Genomic DNA, 8,925 nt, shown 5'->3' on the forward strand with positions numbered 1-8,925 from the left:
TGGACATCAATATATAATACCTTTTTGAATTAATAAAATTGTTGCAACTCTGTATTACCACTCTAGAACACTTCTCTTTCAACATGTTCAAAAAATTTCATCATTTAAAATTAATCAAACCAAATCGTAATAAATATTAATCATCTACTATCATAAAGAGTTTTGACAGCATGTTTATAAAAATAGTTCATAAATGCATGCACGCAATATAATAGAATACAATAGCTTACAGAAGTCGATGAACATGATAGATCAAGCCGGAAGAAAATAGGTGTGAGCAGTGGATTGACAAGAAATACTCAAATCAGAGCAGAGATCAAAGTCATACATTAATTGCGAGGAACAAGTTTGATGGGCAGTCCATTGACAAGGACAGGCATGGGGTCCACAATCACCTTCTCCCCAGGATTCACTAAATTCCACTTGGTATTCTTCACAATGTTATGGAGAAAAATAAGAATTTCCATTCGACCAAATTCATTACCTGGGCACATTCGCGGCCCACCTCCAAACAGCACAAATGTGTAGGGAGGAGGCCCTGCTCCCTCAAATCTTGATGGATCGAATTTCTCTGGGTTGCTGAAGTATTCAGAATTCTTGTGGGCGAGTTGACAGTCCAATACATCTACATATGATAAGCAATTATAGTAAGTTATGTTTTAAACTCAGTAAAAATCCGAAACTAGGATTTCAGGCAGTGGCTCACCTTCCATCCTTTAGGGATTCTGAATCCCTCATATATCAAGTCTTTGACGGCCTGTCGAAAACCTCCTTGAACAACAGGGAGCAGTCTAAGTGCTTCCTGAGAAACTCTCCAAGAGTACTTCATCCTTTGGAGATCCTCCCATTCTAGAAGTTGCCCTGCCTCCTTTGAACCTGTTATATCCAGTTGCTCTGGAAATATCAAATGAAACCTTTGAGAAACTGCAACCTCTAATTTACATACCAAATGATATAATGTCTTAAAAAAATGAGAGAGACTGAATTTTGCATCCAGAGAAGATAAGTGCTGCCGAGCCTGCTCTGTAGTGGAATTTGGGTTTTATCAGAAAAACCCTTCTATTTTTTTAACGGAACTAGGTTCGTGGATAAATATTTGAACAAATCTCTGCCCGCTTATTCTTGAGCACCTTACCTCCAGCTAAAGGTCTGCTGCCTGGAACCAGCCTAGATAGTAGGATCTAGCTATCTATAATGCTAATATTAGAGAATTGATTGATTTAGCATACCTGTTAGGACTTCTTCGTAGCAGTGAGGGTTCTCAGCCAAAAATTTGAGCAGTACCGTCAAAGTAGAAGTGCTGGTGTCATGACCTGCATATAATAGCAGAAGAATATTGTCCTTAATCTCGTCGACGGTGAGCGACTTACCCTGCTGGTCAACATTAGAGAGCAGGAAAGACAACAGATCTTGCTCGGGAGAAGCCTTTCCCTCCTGCAATGCAATTTTTCTCTCATCAATAACGACGTCGAGCTGATCACGAATGGCATTAGCTGCATGTTTGGCTTTGTTATATCGGGTGTCGGGTACATCTATGAGAATCTGCAGTACTCCTTTCCCGAAAACCTCAAAATGATGCCAAAGCCTAGCTTGTTCTTCCTGATTGTCTATGCTAGCAAACAAGGCACAAGCCAGAGAGAAAGTGTAACTTTTAAGTAGAGAAAAAGCCATCACCTCGTCTTTACCGATCCAGTTCTCGACTAGATGAGCTTTTGTCATTGAATCCACTCGCCCTACGAATTTCTGAAGGGCTTCGGGCCTCAAGAACGTCATCACGATTCTCCTCAAACTCTTTCCATCGTCTCCAACTGCTGTAATTAGAGACCTTGGGAAGAGATTTCCCACGGAAGTGAGCCATCAAATGTGTTGGTGTACATGCACTTAGACTAGCTGTGTTGGTGTACATGCACCTAGATTAATCAATTTCATTCGTTTCTCAATTCTTGTTTGCTTCCTTCCTTCTCTTGCAAGCTTGTTTATTGTTTTGCAGATCTAGATCTGTGTATCTCAAAAATCTTACATGGTATCAGAGCACACGGATTTAGAAGATTGAAGCAACAACAAAGAATGGAGTCTAAATTGGAGTTTCCACAATCGGCAATTCTCACTCCATATAATTATTTCGAATGGAAGCCAAAGATTCAACTTCTTCTCAGAAGTAGAGGCTTATTTCAAATAACCATGGAAACGGAAGTTGAACCAACATCGGCAATGGAGAAAACAAGATATTTCAATCGCATGGATGAGGCCTTCGGCATCCTATGTTTATCTATTTCTCTGGAACTGCTATTTCATGTTGAATCATGTTCAACTCCAAATGAGGTATTAAAAATTTTGGAAGAATTGTTTGGAAAACAGGATGAAATGCAAGGTCACATTCTCGAAAATGAGTTAAACTCATTAGATCCGAGAAACTTTGAGAACATTCAAGATTTTTTCACAGGGTATAAAGCCTTGTTGGTTCAGCTGAAAGGATGCGGGATCGACAAATCCAAGCAACAAAATCAGTGGATTCTTTCCATTTTATCAAAACTTGGTCCAGAGTATGCAGTATTCATCTCTACATTCCACACAGTCAGATCTGCAACTGGTGCAGATTGGAAGATGCCCTCACTGGATTCTTTTATTCAGTCTTTGATGCATGAGCAAGATAAGCTCATCAAAATGGGCACACTTAAAAATTCCAAAGCGCATGCACTTACTGTGCATGCAAAAGGAAAGGCAAATTCCAAAGACCATCAGAAAGGAAAAGGGAAGAAGGATCCTGATCCAAGAAAGGGAGGACATCCCAAACCCCCTAATGGATCATCTGGCTCAAAGGAAAGGAAAGGAACGAAAGGGTAATCAATGTGCAATTATTGCCACCGTGGTTTTCATCCTGAATCTGCATGCATGAAGAAGACTATAGATCTTATGGTGCAGACACTCCAGCAACACAATCTTGGAGACCACATTCCTGAGAATGCTAAGAAGAAGTCTGGAGAAAAAGCACCAGATCAAAGAGGTAACGGGCATGCTTTGATTGCTCTTCATTCTGTACCACAAGAATGGATCATCGATTTAGGAGCTTCACATCATATGGATTCTTCAAAGGAATCCTTTTCTTCACTACGTGCATACTCAGGTCCTCCCATTCTCATGGGGGATAATTCTGCAGTTGCAGCAACTGGACAAGGAAGAGTGCAATTCGAAGATGGAAGTTTTGAAAATGTCTTGCATATTCCAAGGCTTTCTGTGAATCTTCTCTCAATGTATCAGATGACACACACAGGCAGCGGAAGGAAAGTGGAATTTACCTCAGATTCTGTGAGCATTTATGACATGCAAACCAATTTGAAGATTGCATCTGGCAAGGTAAATGATAAATCTCGTCTGTATACATTTTCTGATTTTATTCCTCAATTAGATTCCTGTGATGGAAATCGAGGTCAACAAGCAGCGAAGGGTTCTCTAGTTGTAGCCTTCCCCCCAAATCCAATGAGGGTGAATGCCAAGGCTGCTCCACCTCTAAAGCCTTCCCATGATTGGAAAATATTTAGCCAAGAACTCAGCGAATCTACCGAAGCTGTTGTCACCAAAGTGGAAGACAGAGATCGTCATTATCAGCCCGTTTTCCGTCCACCTTACGCCCATGCTGCTTCCTATGTAACAAACGAACAGAGGATACCTTATTCAACTGTCAATCAAAATGGGTTGCAATCACCGAACTGGAGCCATACCAGTAATGGTGAGGCTGGGGAGATTTATAATACACGTGATCTGATAAAACCTAGCAGAATTTCTCCACTTGGTGTTGCCGGCCCTTCGCTTAATGCAGTAACTGCTCGACCGTCCATTATGGAATCTGAGGAACACTCGGATGTGGAAGCCTCGAAGCGTAGGCCCGTGGTGGTTGAAAAGCGTAGACCAAGAAAAAGGGGAAGGAAACCAGCCAATGGAAGAGAAGATCCCCTCAATCATGTGGAAGCAGAACGCCAAAGACGTGAGAAGCTTAACCAACGATTTTATGCATTGCGAGCAGTGGTGCCAAACATCTCAAAGATGGACAAAGCTTCATTATTAGGGGACGCAATTTCCTACATTCAAGAACTCCAGAGTAAAGTCAAGGATATTCGAACAGACGTTAGTCCATCGCCAACGAAATCATGGGATGCCTCATGAAGCCGCGCAGACGATACAATGTTGCAGTACTCCGTCGAACGGGAAGTGGTTTCTTTTCTCTACTTTTGCATTATATTTTGAGGGGGGGTTTTCTTCCCACTGGGTTTTCCCTCTTTCCTCCTTTTTATGCATTGTATATGGGTACCTAAAATGGTCGTGTTGCCGGGACTCATTCATTTTGCATCACACTTACCTAAGTTATGCTTAAGGGGGGGTGTTGGTGTACATGCACTTAGACTAGCTGTGTTGGTGTACATGCACCTAGATTAGCTCCAGTTAACTTATTGCTTGCATGTGGCACATGTACACATTAACATAAGATAAAGCACACTTAGCTTTAGTTAGCTTTAGTTATTGCATGTACAACTAAGCTTAACTTAGTTGCTTTTATGTATTTATTCTAAAACTAATATTGTATAATCAATTTCATTCTTTTCTCAATTCTTGCTTGCTTCCTTCCTTCTCTTGCAAGCTTGTTTATTGTTTTGCAGATCTAGATCTGTGTATCTCAAAAATCTTACAAAATGACGACCAGTTTGTTCTCGTTGGAGAACAAGAAGCGGTTGCCTTCGGGACTACCAAGTACAACAGTTGGGTGGCCAACAAGAGAAGTGGTGAACACGTTTCCATATTTTTGAGTCCGAATGTGAAAGAATTCACGAGGATTGCCCTTCCTCTGGGATCGTAGAAATTGTAATCTTTCGCCGACCAAAGGCCATCCAAAGGTGCCTGGTGGGATTCCTTGCCAGCTCTTAGTTCGGTGGATACTGATGAGATAAAAAAAGAAGCCAAATCCGACAACAAATGCGAGAAATGTAGTGAAGATTAGTGGTGGCTTCTCCAGTTCCTGGGCCTTGTGCAGCACTGAAACAACTTCCTTCCAAACCATAGTATAGACAGTTTCAAGGGTTTCAAATCTTATGCTGGAAAAAGGATAAGCTCTAGGCCTCCAAATCACATACGAGCTATCGCTTACCGTTAGGTGTGGACTATATATATAAATGGAGCACGTTCGTTGCACAGATAATCGCAGGAGGGATCGCAAACTTTTTCAATTCGATGAAAGTACTTATTCTTCTATTCAAGACAAAATTATTGAGCAACAATACATATAATATAATATTAATATTAGACAAAATTATTGAACAACAATATATATAATATAATATTAATATTAGAATAAGGAGTTGTGTTTAGTGAGATTTTTTAGAATTTTAGGTGTTAAAATTTTTGGTTTAAATTTGTGGTGAAATTTTTATGTGTTATTTAAATTAGTTTTTTGATTGTATATATGGATTCAATACCCTGAAAAAGACATTATTGTGTATGGGTTACCCATCAAACTTGTAATTTCAATTAATGCATGGAGGATTTTAGAGAAATTAGACTAGAAAAATCTACCCGAAAAAACTTCCAAAAAATCTTACTAAAAACAAATAATTAAAATAATTGATACGATAAATATTAAATATTAAATATTACTTATAATTACAAATTTAAAAATAAACCTTTATCAAATAATTATGATCAGTTGCTCTTCTAATTGATACAAAATTGAAAAAAGTACATATAATATTAGAATAAATATGGATATAAATAAATATTAAACATTATTTATAAATGAAAATTTAAAAATAAACCCGTCATCAAATAACTTAACTGACAAGTAAGATTGTTAGTGAAATTTATAACTTGCTTTCACGTATGAAAGATTCAAATATATTAAACTTTTTTAATGTATTTTAATAAAATATTCGAAGGGTGCTGAAACTGGACCAGGTTCTCCTCGTTAACGGGTGAAACTTTGTGGGGTCAATTGCCTGTGCTGACCAGGCTCTATGCCACTGGTGAATCAATGAGCTTACTGACATCATCAATTGGAATAATTTTTTATTTCATAAGTTTGAATATTGATTAGATTATTGTCTTAAAAAGTTTTATATTGATTTAGAGTTAAATAATAAAAATAAATAATTATTTTCTTTAAAAATTTTATTTTTATTATTATTTTCTATGTAAGATAATACGAATATAGAATTTTATTATATTATTGAAAAATAAAGAAATAGATTATTTTGTAAAATAAAAATAATGTCACGACCCTTTTTAACATAATAAGCATAACAGTAAAATTATAAATTTTTTTTATATGATAACGGTGGTCAACTTATGAACCCACCTCTTTTATAAGAAAACTAACCTAAACATCTAACCCGGTCTAAACGCTTGTATATACATACTTAACCTTTATTGTATGTACACCACTGAACTTGTGTGATCACCGGCGCAAATGCATGAACATAAGTCTTATGGATAACCTTAATCGTTTACCCATCCTGTTGAATTTGATTAACCGACAGATGGTGAACGGATACTAAGCCAACTCATTCCATCCGTATCCAAGTGGCATGACTTCACGTGAAGCCCATGTGGTGACCCACTGTGGTTTCCGCGCCAGGCTTTTTCCCGCTCTGATGGACGACGAAGATCTCTCCTTCTCATCGTGTGGCTCAGATCATCCTAAGGGTTTAGTCGCCAATACTTATGACGCCGGGTTCTTCGGATCAACTCATTTGTTCACTCTTGCTTCGGCCGAGCGCTTCCTCAGCTTGTCAACTCCTCTGTGCTACTCTGCGGTTCAGGTATTAACCTCTCCGCGTCTTCACACCTGAACTTATATTACAGTCATGATTGTTTATTTCTCGAGTTATTTGGATTTGCTACGGTTCTCGTTGCTTACCATAAGTTTTTGATGTGCAGGTGGTCGGCTATTCGCAGTCTCCTACTGCTTGCAAGGGTTTTGCCGTCTCCAAGCTACACGGGTATGCCCTTCTTACTTTTATAGTTTGTCTTTAATGAAGGTTTATTTGAGCCGGTAAGGCATCATTCTCTGGTCTGAGGCGTGGCTCATGACCATTTCACTTACCTGTCTCAGGTCTGGTCATTATTGCTTCGAACCCTTGTTACATTCGTAGGCGGCCTCCTTGCCGGGACCTATACTGCGTTATCAGCTAGGGTTTAGCTAGGGTTTTATGATGGCTTTCATGCCGTTCATGTAATGTATATTTAATGATGAATTTGGTCTTCAGTTATGGTATAAAAGTGTCAAGCTTGTGTGTATACTTTAAAAGCCCTCTCAGAGCTATTCTCAGTTCTTTTAAGCGGCAATGCTACTATACGGTTGTATTGTTTCGGTTTGGTTCTAAGTACTTTTAATATATAACAGGACTTCTTATGAAGCTGTGTTAACAGTCCGCCTTTTGTTTAAATGAATACACTGCTCTTGTTCATAAATTTTGGTCCATATATTTGTTGGCTGGTTCTGTCTTTGTACCGCCGGTTGCTGTGGAATAAATTATCCTTCCAGTGTTATCGTTCCTCCTTCGCTTATCTGTGTAATGCTACCCTAAAAGGGTTTTATAAGACAGTCATGCTTTTCTTACGGCAATAGCTCATATCTTACGGGTTGTTTGCATGCTAACGGTTTTTATGAAGCAAATCTTTGTCAGCAACTTGATGTCGTATCTATGCTTATGCTGTGCCAATTCCTCTCATCCATCTCTTGTTTACAGCATTATTTCGTTTAATGTTTGTTAAGTTCATACGGCACTAGTTTCCGCATATTCTTGCTTAAAGTTGTTCAGCGTATGTATATAGCAGTTCCGCTTGGGTTTACACCGTATTCTTATTTACGCTTTAATGCTTGTCTTTACAGCAGATATATATATATATATATATATATATATATATATATATATATATATATATATATATATATATATATATATATATATAGATGCCGTATTCATTTGATTACACTGTTTGATGTTTACGAGATTCCCCGTAGCTTATACAGCATTGTTAACTATGCTATATTCCTGTAGTTTATACAGTGTTATTGTTTTTATTTACGCGCGGGTTCCGCGCAGGTTCTTGGCTGGTCTGATTAAGGTTTGGTGACTGCCATGCTTGGACAGCATGCTTAGCTCAGCACCGTTCCCTAACCAAGGGTTCTGTTTAGATTCTTCCTTCTTATTATTTGTTTAGCTACTGCGGTCTCTCATACCGCCAACCGCCCTTAGGGTTTGACTCTGTAATGAGTATTTATCTCTAAACAACCCAGTTTATTATTGCAGCTAAGAAATGACCACAGATGTAACATTATCCTACAGAAGTCTCTGGTACTACATGCATTGTTCTTTTATAACATCTACCATTGACTATTGAAAAGAAACACAGATACCCAAACTTGGTCTGTACACCCTCAATACCTGCTCTTTATTCTATAGTTTTGTTAGAAAATGCATACCTGGATAGCCTGCTACCGGTGTTTCTACTTCCAGAAGTCACCTGCATTCACTTTGCTCTTATCCTCCCAACCTTGAGATCCACTTACACTGGATTCTCCCCCCGAGCCGTCTTGCAGGCCTGCAGCCCTCAACAAGACTCATGCACTACTGTGCTAGGTTATCTGGTCATTACCAGACTTAACCTCTTTTTCTCACTCTGCTCTCTCATGGAATTCTTCTCTCTGTCTGTTCATCAACCTGTCCTTCCTCCCTGTTAGGGTGCTCGCTGATCCATTTAACCAATGCCAAGAATCAGTTGTAACTGATATGTAATTTAAAATTACTTTTACGCAGGTTTGATTAACTGATTGGTAATTTAAAATTACTTTACGTGGGGTTAATCACAATAGGTATATTACATACTCCCCCCCTTAACAGGAACACCGTCCTCGGTGTTCATCTTTCGTCGGAACTT

At 38.7% G+C, this 8,925-nt stretch overlaps 1 pseudogene; it reads right to left on the reverse strand.

Moving 5' to 3' along the window:
- Window positions 1-329: 329 nt before the first annotated feature.
- LOC149163715 (cytochrome P450 716B2-like) lies at window positions 330-5,050 on the reverse strand (annotated as a pseudogene).
- Window positions 5,051-8,925: the final 3,875 nt, after the last annotated feature.

Source organism: Pinus tabuliformis, chromosome 5_1 (genome assembly GCF_031772625.1).
Source record: "Pinus tabuliformis cultivar Carrire ecotype Pingquan chromosome 5_1, CPIR1, whole genome shotgun sequence".
Taxonomy (NCBI): Eukaryota; Viridiplantae; Streptophyta; class Pinopsida; order Pinales; family Pinaceae; genus Pinus; species Pinus tabuliformis.